We start from the raw sequence: 13,863 nt of genomic DNA on the forward strand, positions 1-13,863 counted from the left end.
CACTTTTCCAAGCATTCAGCCTTGGTGGTGGTGGAGTCACCTGGCCCAGGGCCAGCCTTTGCTGGAGGAGTGAGCTCTGAGGTCTTGGGCAGACAACCCCTCGGCAATTTGGGGAAGGATCGAGTGCTTCAGTACGGCTTGGGGTTTTTGTTTGTGCATGTTTTTGTTTGGGTTTTTTTAATGTTTTCATTAATAAGTTGGTAAAGGTAGGAAAGAAAAGAAATGAGGGCCAAGCTGTTCCCTTGCCCCTGCCTGGCTGTGCCAGCCTGCAGCGTGCCTGGGGTCTCCCCAGGTCGGGCCAGGGCTTGGCAGAGCAGCAGCGGTGGTGGTGGTGGTACTGGGACTTCTGAAGTTGCAGAGCGGACTGCAAAGCTATGCCTTGATCTGGGAAGCAATGGGTGACTAAAGCCATATAGGAGGCAACATGTGAAAAAGTTTGAGATGGTGATGATTTCCTTGGTTTTGTTGAAGATGGGCAGGAAATAATAACAAAATTAGACAAAAAGATTTATTTTAAAATAACAATATAAAGAAAGTCCTTAAAACCCCAGGCTCCAGGTAGTGAGTTCCTGTAGGCTTCATGAAGATGTTCCTTGTGAGAGAAGAGGCATGGATTGAAAACCAACTGACTTTACTCATCAGATGCCAGTGAGTATTTTCAGAAACCAAGGACAGGGACAGAGTGTTAGCGAGGAGACTACAGAAAGTGCCTTAATCAATTGCATCCTGCTCATCTTGCTTTCCTGCAATGTTGGTTCTCAGAAGCTGTTTTCTTTCCCTGTGATTCATCTCTGAAGCTCGATGACTGTAAAAGGCACCTTCACATCTCTGTCTTTTGTGCTTTTATGGGGTCAAAAATGTTTTAAGGTGAAGAAAAGGCTCTTGAAGATAAATAAAATATGCTTGCTTCAGCTGAGTATTCTTCCAGAAGTAGGCAACAGATGAAGTTCACATCATCAACAGCGCAGTGTATTGCCATGCTGGACACTAAGGAACTGGGACCTTGAGGAGACCAGGGTAAGCTCCTTGAGCACAACCTGTTCAGTGATGGACCTAGAGGCTAGAGAGCAGGTAAGGATTGAGACTGCAGTTAAATGATAACACCAGTCTTAGAAATCTTGAATTAAGAGCTCACTTTCTAGACTGCTCCTTATCTATGAAGTAAAGGTTGAGATTCGCTGTTGAAGGGGGTACATTTCCCTTCTAGTAGGGCTGCAGTGGGGCAGCGTGTGTGCTGCTGCCATGCCATCCTCCACTTCAAACACATCTTCCCCCGAGCACTAGCATGTGGCAGGAAGCAATAGCAGGTCTCTGCTGGCATAGGTATTCTGCCAAAATACAGATTTAACGGTGTTTATTTTAATTTTTATTTAATATATTTTCCCAGAATTTCTCTTAAAGAAAAAGGCTGCGTCTTCTTTCATGCCTCTTGAAAGACACATAAGAGGACTCCTTTGCCAGCAGTATTTCATCATGTCAAATTCTCGATGGCTAAACAGAAAAGTTTAATGCCCCAATTCTGGCTAATAGTGCAAATTGCATTATTCCTGAATGGGTACATTTCTGGCTCTTGTGGCTGTTGGCGTCCAGCTTTCTGTCCTGGTCTCTGCTGACGTGGATGGGATTCATGACCATAACCAGCTGCATTCCTCTGAATTTAAATTTTAATTATTTGTTTTTACTTCTACTGGCTTTTTTTTTTTTTTTTTTTTTTTTTTTTTTTTTGAGAGTGGGAGGGGGTTATAGATGTTCCTCCCTCGGCAGCTGGACATACTTAAGGCTTGTTTGGAGGCCTGTGATGAAACCGAATGTTGATCATGTAGCGAAGTGCTAGAAACAGGGTCGTGTCCTACTTCTTTTGAGCTGGATTTAGCAGTTTCACCGGTCAGAAAGCAGCACTCGTAGCAGGGGTGGAGCACAGCGCCGGGGCTGCTCTTCCTCTGTTGCTCCGCTCTTGAGAAAGGGGGCCCAGTTCGGTACAGACCTACCCCAACCTCGGCGTCGGTGACAAGGTCAGCCGCCCTTGTGCCTCCTGCAGTGCCCGGCCCGCTGGAGCCGCCGGGGCTCGGCCTGGGGCCTCCTCAGCGCCTCGGCCCGCCCGGCCGCTGTCCGCTCCGCCGCCTGCGCTCCCCGCTCCGCCCGGCAGATGGCGGCAGCGCCCCGCGGCCCAGCAGGCTCTGGGACCGCTTCGGCGGCCCGGGCCCGGGAACGCGTCCGGCCCCGCTCCCCCGGGAGACGGGAGGGCTCCGCGGGCGGCTGCGGGAGGGGGGGAGCAGCGGGCCGGAGCGCGGCGGGGCCGGGCCGGCCGCAGAACCCGCGGGGGCTCGCCGGGACCCGGGCGGAGGAGCCTGGGCAACCCCGGGGCGCGGAGCCGGCCTGTGCTGGAGCTTTTCGCCTCCTCCTCAGCGGGCGAAACCCCTGCAGCCACGCACAGAAACTTAAGATCTGCGAAGAGGAGCAAGAGGCAAATTTGGAAAGTTTCTGAGCTAGAGCGAAAACCTCCAAACCTGCAAAATACGGGGTTTTTGAGATTAAATAGAAATATTTTGAGGACAAAATAGAGAGCAGGGTGTCTAGTGGTTTTGCAAAACTATTGCAAAAGTGACTTAGATACCTGTACACTTATAAATACAACTTTGGATGTGTTTACTGCTTCGATTAGGGAATTCATCGCGTGCCACGGTACTCCAGGGTTCGGCATCGGGAGTGCATCCTGCGATAGAAAAGCGCTCGCTAAATCCTGCTAGTAAGGTAACGATTTAGGACTAACAATTATTTAAGAGCTTGCCTTGCCAAGTTAGAAAAGCGCGTTATCTGCTTTGCTGAAGGGTGATGAAGAGACACCACTGCCCTGGGGCGCTGCGCCCTGTAAGGGCTGGTATGCGTGTGGGGAACGGTAGGCACTCCTAGTTGAGACTTCTCTTAGGTGTATGGGTTTTCTTCTGTCTTAATTTACACTTATTTATACCAGACGCTGCCTCAGTACGGAGCATGTACGTTTACTTCTGACATCAAATATGTTATCACTTCTGCCGGTCTTAAAGTCAGCGCTGCTCAGGTGCCATGGTGCAGATCAGGGAGCAGAAAATATACCTGGCGTTAATAATTGGCTTTGATCAGCGAATTCCCCCTGCACCAAACTGGGAATGTATCCTTTAGCCATCTTGCTAATTTTCTGTGCCTTATGGAAAATGATCAAACTCAAAAAAAGCCTAGAGAATTCGTTTAAATGCACTGGCAATGGTTGTCAGTGATGGAATATGTCACCAGAAGGGCAAATCGGAGGCAATTAGTAACGTAACTGAAAGTTCCCAGCAAACTACTGACAAAGGCAGTGTAAACTTGGTTTCAAATTAATTATTGCAAATAAACATTTGAAATGCTACAGGCCAAATTAATATTTCAGAATTCTTCACTATTTATTACTGTGCTTAATTTTCTTACTTAAATATATTTTGGGCCTAGGGCTGTTGAGAATTTAATTTTTGAGGTACTTTAATGAATTAGAAAGCATGTTTTAAACTGAAATGAATAACTAATAAATGCCAAAAGTGATTAATTTTCTGAAATGTGGAAAGGCCTTTGTATTTAATTGAAAAAAATGCCCTAAATTGTTGGAAAGTAAAGAGAAAGAAAATACAAAGTGTATTGATTGAAGTTTTGATTATCTTCATAAATGACAAATTGTTTTCCTTTTGCTGTGTCGTGGCTGGGGTGGGGAGGCACCAGCTCTTTGTGCTGTGTGGGATTAAGCCCTACTTCATCATGAGCGTCTCCTGCATCCCCTGCACGCTGCCCTGCTTCAGTGTTGTATAAAGAGTTGGTAAAACAATGCTAGTGATGAGACTGGAAAAAAAAAGTACCAAAATGAATAAAAAATGAGCATAACCATCCTTTTATTTTTTCCTAAAAGACAGGAAAAGAAATTCCCTCTGGATGAGATGTGGGTGGGTTGCTGGTGTAGGCTGTGTAAAAGATCGACGATTCAAGGACTGGCCTGGGTTAAACAGGATACATTTTTACAAGGGGTTGTTCACAGATGCGGGGAAATTGAAAGTGACATAGGTTAGGGTGTGAGTTATCAGGTATCAGACACCTGATTTCTGCCTTTAAAATACATAACCTGTAATAATTCAGGTGCCTTTAGGTGAGTCGTACCAGTATTTGCTGCCTGATCTGCTTCTGCTTTTTGCAGTTCACCTTGCTACAGTGGATGAGTTGGGACTGAGAGCGGTAAGGTTGGATGTAATCAGCAGCACTTGCTCTGCAGGAGTTACCTGATACAGTTCCCAGTGTTTGACTGGATCTGGGATGCTCCTGAGCCTATTAGCATTTGGCAAAATGCTGCCTATAACACAAAGATAATTCTCACTGTCTGGATTTTAACTAATAGTGCTCCCTCTGCATCATTCCCTCCTGGTGCCGCTGGGAAAGCTGTACTATAGAACATCTCATACATCGTGTCTGACTCTGTCTGTAGTTTGTTTTGGCTTGAGTCGAGCAAGCTTCCTACTGAACACTGAAATGCCCTTGCTGTGGTGCTTCTTTCCAGCTGGGACACAGTTACTTTTTTTTTTTATTTTCTCCTGACAATGAGATAATTTTTTTAATATAGAAAGTAGCCTTGAAGCAGAAGTATACTTTTTAGGAAGCTTCTCCCTGGCACTGGGGTGATAGTGCTGGGGAAGGTATTGTTCTATGGGAATTCATGAACCCTTACCCTTTTGGCTCCGGGATGTAAAACAAGAGATGCCAACCTTTTCTAATGATTAACGCTTAGGTGGGTGCATAGCCATGATTTTGAACTCTTCTTTACAGATTATATTCTTTAATATTAAGCCTTACTGGTCCTGGGACCCCCCTCTTGCGATGCCAGGACACCCTCTGCACCCACCCACAGCACAGTAAACCCTGGAACTGCACATCTATCAATTAAACCGGCTCCTCCATCCACTGTGTAAATAAGACAGAGCGTTTTGCTGCAGGATGGTGCTGGGGAGGAGTGGACGAGCAACGTTCGGTCAGTGCTGACGCTTGGGACTCTCTTGGATGCCATCCCCTGGGGAGGGTGATCAGGGGATGCGCCACAGTGGGTGCCTGGACCCCCTCACTCCTGGGTACCACCAACACTGGCGAGGGTCACCTGCAGAGAAAGACAAGGTTTTAATTCACCCTTTCAATCAAATCCCGTTGTCCAGAGGGAAGCCGCCTTACCAAGGGTGCAGACCTGGGTGCTCTGCCCAGCTGCCTGGGACTGTGCCCCCATGGGCGCCTGGTGTTTCAGGGGGGTCCCTCCTGGCAGCCCCTGGCAGTGGCTGAGCCCCGGCTCTTGCGGGGATGCTGGCTCTGGGCAGGCAGCTCCAGTTTAACCTGCGCAAGGCCATGATGGCGAATGCTTCCTTTAGCGAGATGATTTCCAGGCAGGGAGGTGCAATGCTGACTCCTGTCGCTTCGCAGCTTTCCTTGGGGGTCACGGTGAGGGGAGCAGGGGTGGGGGTTTTGTGTGTTGCTGATGATTTTCCCTGTGTGGGCTTTGCTGTGCGGCCAGAGCGAAGGAGACATAGTTGGGGGGGTGCTGGATGCACACGCCCTGGTTTTGCTTTTTTGGATGCTGTTTTCTTCTATGAGTCCCCAACCCACTTGCCATATCCTGCAGATAAGGCAGTGACATAGGAGTAGATACAGCCACAGCTAGCTGGACAAACAGCAGTTTGCACTATTTAAAATTGGTGTAACTGAACTTCTCCTGGAATAGTACAACATCATGGATATGTGATTTTATAAGCCTATATATTTCTGAGTTTTTTAATGTGTTAGGGTTTTTTTAAGTGAAAAAAATAATTGTGAGAATTAAGAGGTTTTTCTAGTTTAGGTGAGCTTTTAATTTAAATTTTGAATCTGGGGCTTGTGTAATGCTGAAAATTATATGAGCCTCATCTTGACGTGGGGATTTATGTGCACAGCTTCCTGCATGTTGAGATGAGAATACCTATCATTAATTTTTGTGGCTTGAAACCGAGCTTGATTTAGATGCTTTCTTCCCAAGGGAAGAGACATTTTATAAAAATCACCACAGCGGTAATTGTTTGGAGTTCAGAGTGAACTAACTTAAATTTCACATGAATCAAGTGTGTACTGTGAATGATTTATGCTCTAGCACATGCCTTCAAATGTCCTTACACATTATACACAGCTAAGAATAGGATGATTTGCTGCCAGTGACACTTTGTAGACTATTCAGCCAAAGTGTTTGCTTGCAGATCTTGTTATAGGAAGGACCTGCTCATCAATGGGGTCAATAAAACACAAATTCCTTCCAATTTTTCCCTTCCTGAGTGTGCAGAAATGCGTCCACATACACATACGTCCCAGCATCTCTTCTACAAGGAGTTACCTCTTTGTAGGTGTTGGTTCTACACCTTACAGCCACCGCTTCTCCTCAGCAGAAGACACAAAACCTTTGAGAACCCGGAATGTGGATGCTCAGCAAGGCTAGAGATCTGGCAAAGGTCTCCCTGCTAACTGTTTTTCAAAGGTGTGAGCATTACGGGGAGGGAAGCATTATTTGAGGTGCAGAGATAAAAAGCTGTATGCCATTTAGTACTTGGATGAAACTGGAAAGGGAAATTTAAAATAAAGCATCAAACACAATTTCTTAATGACTTAGAGGAAAAAGTTATCGTAAAAATGCATCATCAGGCAAGAAACGCTAGAAAATCAATCTGTAAAATTTTACGTTTCTTGGCAAGTTGGTTTAACCTGCTGTGTTTTTTCCCTTATTTTTTAAGCTAAGATTTATAGAAAAGAGATAAAGTCCTTTTTTTCTTTCTCTAGGCTTTGAAATTTCTTAAATTCTTTTTACTTTGAAATTATTTTTCTTCCAAGCCTTTTGAATGCTTGAATCGATTTCTGTTTCTTATTAATGAAACCATTCATCCAAGAAAACTTTGGAGAAGAGAGATCTAATTTACAGACCTACCCTAGTGAAAAGAAATAAGGTGAACAATCAGCTGGACCATCCAAAGGATTATTACTATTTCAATATAAGCTATTTAAGAAAATGTCTCTGGAGAAATATCTGGAAATGTAATAACTTAATCCTAAATATCATGAAAACGAAGCAAATAACTGAGTGAATTGTAGAGACTGAGAACATGTGCAAAGGCAGACTCTCAGCCGGGAGGTTTGTTTTAGGCAGGAGAAAGTTTTTGTTTTGCTGCAATCTGGCCCTGAAAAAAAGCCTGTCCTGAAGCTGGCCGGGATGGCCTGCAGGCTGCTGGTTTACTGTGAAAAAACTCTGGGGTTTTTTTGTGTCTTGGCACTGTAGTACTCACATATGATGTGCTTTAAGGCCAGAGGGATGATCAATTGTAAAGGTGATGTTGGATTCAGTAACGTTTGCTATGGCAAGTTCTGAGTTTCTGGTTGAACTAAGGCTGACACTTACATGGAACTTCTATTCAGTTTGAAGATTTCAAATACCGAGGATCCTGCACGCCCCTCTTCGTTGATGTGTTACCTGACGTTTTAGAAGTGTGAACATTTCTATCTGGGTTGTATTGTAAGTATATGCGGAATTATGTGAATCCATTGCAACTGACCTAAAATTTTGTTGTTATTATTACTTTTTGCCTTTAACCAGCTGTTTTCATCCTCCTTTTATTAGCTCTGCCAAAAATTACTTATTTTTCTAAGTAATCTTGGAGTAGGGACATAAAGCTGAATACATGAGGTGATTTTAGGGATTGAGGAAGAGATGGATGCAGCCACAGAGAAAGTGACAGCCAGCGAGACTGGACCATGTGCAGTAAGTTTTCACCAGCATATGGAGGTGGCCACAGTTCGGACAAAGGGTGCCCAGATGCTGGACAGCTGAGGGTATTTTGAACTCCCTTGTCAGAGCTTCACCACTGATTGATGGAGGGATCCTGGCAGAAATGCTCGCTGCAGGATCGCGTGCTACCGCTCTGCAAATCTCTGCTAGCTCAATACCTACCCTTACAACACACCATTCCCCAAGTTGAGCTTGCCCACCTGCCAGGAGGGAACAGAGCCAGCTGGGGCAAAGTCTGACTTTGTTGTGGAGATGTCAAGCAAACCTGCACTCTGCCCACTGCCAGGCCTGTGCAGAGCAATTATTCATGCTGGAGACCCAATGCTAGGAGACATGGGCTCAGAGAGAGGGAATGTCTAGTACTGGTAGGACGAGATCATTGTGCTGCAACTTGAATGAAAGGCATTTTTTTTTTCATAACAAAGATAAGACAGGCCATGAAAGACACTTTTTTCCACGAAGGAAGAAGGCGTTATCCTGCTTAAATGATTTAGACAGACTTTATTTTCTAGGAAAGCCATGAGTCTCTTCATGGATCATTGTCTCCAAGCTGAGTTGCTCAGTGAGACCTTTCGTCTATGGAAAAGAGACCCGAATAGTGTGAACTGAGCTGGTGACCTTCCACCACTGTAAGTCAGGAGCCATAGAAATGTTTGTCAATGCTTTGAAAAGAAACAGTTGTACTTGAGATGCTTTCCTAGGAAAAAATCCTCAATATGGAGCTACAATGAGGGTAGATTTTAGAGCAGATCTGCCAGGACACATAGGTTTCTTTTTCCTTTGAAATAAAATATGGAAGTCAGCTGTGGTGTCTGAGCTTTTGAGATATTATAAGGAAAATATTCAATGCACCTTTTCTTATTTTTAACTCAGGTTAGGTGAGCTCTGTGTATAATTAGTTTTCTAGAAGCAACACAAATATACTTTTAATACTGGGAGAAAAATAGCATGAAAAATTCTCCAAATGAGAACTTGATTTAGTGGCCTCCCGTTCAGGGAGTGATACGCAGTAGTCTGCAGAGAAAAATCCCCGGGTCCCAACTCAACCAAAACACATGGCCACCAGCCCCAAAGGCATTTTTCCATTAATGGAGACAGGATCTTGGCCAATGTGCATCATCGCTTGTTCTCAGTCAGATGAAATCCTGAGGTTAGTGCAAAACGTAAGTATCTCTATACTTCCAATAACTGGTGATCCTAGACTGGTCAAAAAATGGTGATTCTTCCTCCTGCAGAGATAGTTACTCAAGCTGGGAATTACCCTTTTTGCTTATCTCCCCTTCCTTCACCCATTCTTGACATGCGTAGAAAAAAATGGTGTTACCGTAGATTGAATTGTGGGCTAAAGTTAGTGTGCAGGCTATATTTCCAGTAAATAAGATTCCTCCTTGTCATTTGCAATACTCAATAATTACTGTTTTGTCCAAAACCTGTTTTTTCCCTTTCTTTTTAAAGCAGGATGGCATCTCAAAATCACACATCATAAGCTCTTTTCAACGCTACTACATTCTTCCTGGTCGGGCACGTTTTCCCCACTCGTTCGGTGTCTGCAAGCACTTACTCTTCTCCAATGGATGACATCCCCTTTGCTTATGTCATACAGCTGCCCCAGCAGATAACATCATAAGGAGAGTAGGAATTCTGCTGGGGATCCTATCTGGTTTCTGTATCTGCCATTTGCTGTGCGAATGCTGCACGTGGCATCGTAGCTCTTTAAATGCTGCGAATTAGGGGATGCTTCCACGAGCAGTGGAGCAATTGTCAAAACTGCACTAAAATAAGTTCTCCCATAATACAGTATTTTGTTAATGTGTTAAGATTAACCTACAAAGTTCATTTATCCATATTACATCGATACGGACAACAGACAATGTGAGAAGATAGGTGTCTTGCTTGATCATGACATAATGCCAATATTTAATTTTCTACTCATTAATAAATATTTGTGGTATGTTGATAGAAATGAAGGAGAGGTGGGCATTAGTTGGATTCGTACTAGTCCTGGCGTGGTGCTAAAATCCTGCTGCTGTCAGGCATACCAAGCAGGTCTGCTCAGGCATACTGTGCACTGGGACTGATTTGATTTGTATGCAAGGCTGCAGCCAGGGAAAGCGTTGAACAGTTGCCCATGGGATGGCTGAGAAATGTCTTTTTGAGAAAATCTGTATGAAAATGGAGGAAATACACTGCCATATAGAGGAGGTTCTTCTCTGTGTGAGATAATGTGATTTTTTTAATTATCTATTTTTTTCAGAAATGGCTAGGCCTGGTTAGAAATTGCCTTGTTTGGGTTTGTAGGCAAGAACAATATTTACTCATGTAAAAGGTCCAAAATGTTAATTCCTCCTAAATCATTGCATCGATATTACTAAGTTGGCAAATAATAACTCAAAACCTGTATGGTGACTCTTGAACTCTACATCATAAGGCAGCATTCAGAGGAAAATTAGTTGAGCCATCTTTATGTTGGTTGAAAATACGATGTGATGTGAGCAGAGTGGGGGTTTTATTCAGAGAGTCGTGGCTGGTCGAATTTGCTTGTCCTGGGAAGAGGTGGCTACAGAAGATACTGTCTCAGTGCTTGGGTAAACACGAAGTGTTGAGCTGGTTATAAGGAAAAAGCAATCTTTCCCTTTAGCATATGCTAGCAGCTTGAACTTAATAGTAGATGGGGGAAAAACTGAACAGCTTCTGCTTCCTTGCATGCGAGTGATAGGAGTAAAGGAAAATAATATTTTTTGAAACTTTTAGTAAGACTAGTGTTATTCATAGACTAGAATACTAAACACCCTGAAGTGGGTATTGTGTGTAGAAACCCACTAAGGGTCATGGGGGACTCTTCCCTGAGAGTAGCCATCTGGGAGGGAAGATTTCAACACCAGTGAGGCTTGTCTAGGCAAGTTCCTCTCAACCGTATCTTCTTTCAAAGTCTTTGTCTTGCTTCTTTAGATATTTTGCCTTACTAGGCTTTTGTCCCCATACTGAGCACAGATCAGAGTTTCTGTTAGTCAAGTAGCCCTGATCCACACAGGTAGGAACCACGTCTTCCGACAAATATTAAGCTGGATGAGATTACCTGCTGGTTACCTGTGCTGTTTGTCAGGGCTTGTGTCCAAATCTTATGTCCTTGTACAAAATCATATGTGGTTAGTGTTTGACTCTTATACCATGACAAAATCCATCACAAAGGCAGATCGTTCCATTTATTCATACTCTTTGAATTAAATGGCGTCTGATCAGAATTTCCTGGGAGAGAGCAGCAGTGAAAGAGAGCAGGATAAAGTTGATGTTCTTGCTGTTGCTGCGCAGCCTGTGAGCCCATTAGGCTCTGCAAGTTACATTTCTTTACTTAGTGAAGAACATCCCACCGATGTGCACCAAATGTTTTCATGCAGTATTGCTCTTACTGGCATTTTTCAGGACTCCTGCTTTAGCTTCCTGGTCTTCTATTTCATCACCTAGAAAGATCTTTGATTTGGGGGGGGGGGGGGGGGGGAATGTCTATTATGGGGTATAATATCGAAACTTGAGCCGTGTGAGTTTAAAATTCAAGTGATTCGTTTGTTTCTGTCCTGGAACAGAAATTGCAAAGCATATCCAGAAATGAGTGCATATTATGGGACCACAGTGGTATCCAGGAGGTGCTTAATACACTATTTGCATTTAAAGAGCATGGTGACTGCTGAGGTATGTGCCTCAAGACAATATAATGGGTCTCTTCACCATTAGCAGTCAGGTGTTTGACAGTTGCCAAATGTTTGCTACGACAAAAGCACAGGCTCTAAATACGTCTGAGATGATGATAAGCCTAATGAGATTCATGGACCAAAACCTCAGTTGCCTGTTGGTAGAGAGAGAATTTCAATAGCACCTTGAGTCTGCACATTGGGTGTGGTGGGTGTGACCATCCTCCTGCAGCTCAAGGCCAGTGGGGTGGGAAATGGGTCTGCAGGCAGTTCAGCTATGCGATCTCTGACTCCTTTACCACCTTTGATGACCTTTTACAAACATCTTCAGAATTTCCTGAACAATTTTGTCTGCCCCTTTCTCTTTTTTTTTTTTTTTTTTTTTTTTTTTTTAACAGTCAAATAGAATTTTTGGTTGATTGAGGCATTTCTGTTCAGGTCAATGTACGTGTTCAATGTCAAGTACGTTACAGGAAAAGAGAAGAGTTATGTCTACATATTTACATTGAAATATGTTGTCTTGCACACAGTGTCACTTGTGTTATGGACCTGAAAATGCATCGTTGATGTTTCTTAGGCTACAGCAGAAGACCTGGATTTCCATTAAGGATTTTTCAGACTAAGTTTTCCATGGTGACAAATTTTCTGAAGAGATTGGCTTCTCTGTGGTGGAGGAGAAGCTTGATCTGTAATTCTAAAACTTTGCTTACATTTTACTTCAAGTCCTTTCATCGACTGCTCTCTAGTGCAGTGCAGGTCATCATGTAGAGGAAAACAAAACAAACAAACAAAAATACTGTTCCTCTACACAAGGTCTATGTCAGCTGCTTGCCCATTCATTAGTGGAAAGGAGACGATGTCTTGCCAATGTCTTGGGACATGGAGGTTTTGGAAAGAGGAGGTTGGTCTTGATCGGTGACTTCGGTGGTAGCTCCCCAAAAATTGAATCTAGGTCTGGAAAAGAGCAACAGTTCCAAAAGAGGAAATTTCTCTGTTTCTTTTACCGTGACATCTTCACTGTCATTTTATAAAATATGTCTGAATTTGAGAGACATATTATAAGTGTTATTTATTAGAGAAATGCTGATGTTATTAGCATTGCAGAGAACAGACCTGCTTTAGCCAGTTCCTAGATATTCTTGAAGTGCAAAGGGCTTTAACATCCATAGAAGCCATGGTTCCTGTTGGACACCATGAGCTCAGGCTGACCAGGGAGCCCTGTGCCAGCAGCTGCATCCTTCTGCAGGCAGGTACCTCGTGCAGGTTTTGTTGCATCTTTGCCTCAGAGGTGGAAAACTTCCAGGTTGAATGAGTTATTTGTATTAAAGCTTGTAAATTATTTTATGCTCCAGATAGGGCAAAAAAAAAAGAAGAAAAAAAAAAAGTCCTTTCTTTGACACTTTCTTTAACTGAAAAAAATGCGAGACTTCATTTTGAAGTGATGTTTTCAGCCTAGATACATCCAGTTACCAAGACAGATCTGATGATGGTTATGATGCCATAATAGATCTCTTCCATCATATATTCTTTGCACCTATATGTCACAATTCTCCAGGTCTGGTTGTTGAGTGGTTTTGGTTTGGGTTCTTGGGGGATGTGTATTTTTAAGTTCTTTAAAAAAGTTACACATCTCTTTGGTGGCAGCGCTGTGATGCGTTGAACTGATGAGCCTCGTGGGGAATGAACAGCTTGGCTGGGTTCCCTGAAGGGCTGGGGAGTAACTGGATGCAACCAAAACCTCCCAGCTACCTCCTGCCATAACCCATTTCCTCTCCTCTCCCAGCTGCACTACCAAAGTGTTCACAGCATCAACTTTAGGTGGGCTTGGCCCAACTGATAAGGTCAGACACCCAAAAAATACACTTACACACACATGTGCTGGTGGCAACCTTTCTTCTAATGTCAAACTCCCTAAATCAGGTGGTCATACGTAGCCCAGATACAGTTGCAAACACTTGCCTTTAGATGTAATTTATTGTAAGTGGTGATTATATTCACAAAACAAAAGCTGTAAGGGAAGAAATATTTAAATGATAATCGTTGAACCCTTGGACCCCGTTACTGCATCACAGAGCAGATTAGCTCATTTATTTTCATTGTACAGTGCAATGAGCAACATTCATGCTGAAAAGTAAACGAGATTTGGAAAATCACTGCATCTGAATTACTGTAAATTTTATTAACAACATAGATTTAAATAATGCCTTTTCCTGTATTTTTTTATCCTGTTTGTGTCCCTGTTGGCTTGCCCAAGTCTGTAAATCACTCATTTGATCACTTGTTCAAAATTTATTAAAATTGATTACCATTGTTTTCACATGCAGAATTAATTTTCCTGATTAT

Source organism: Leptosomus discolor, chromosome 9 (genome assembly GCF_034619465.1).
Source record: "Leptosomus discolor isolate bLepDis1 chromosome 9, bLepDis1.hap2, whole genome shotgun sequence".
NCBI lineage: Eukaryota > Metazoa > Chordata > Aves > Leptosomiformes > Leptosomidae > Leptosomus > Leptosomus discolor.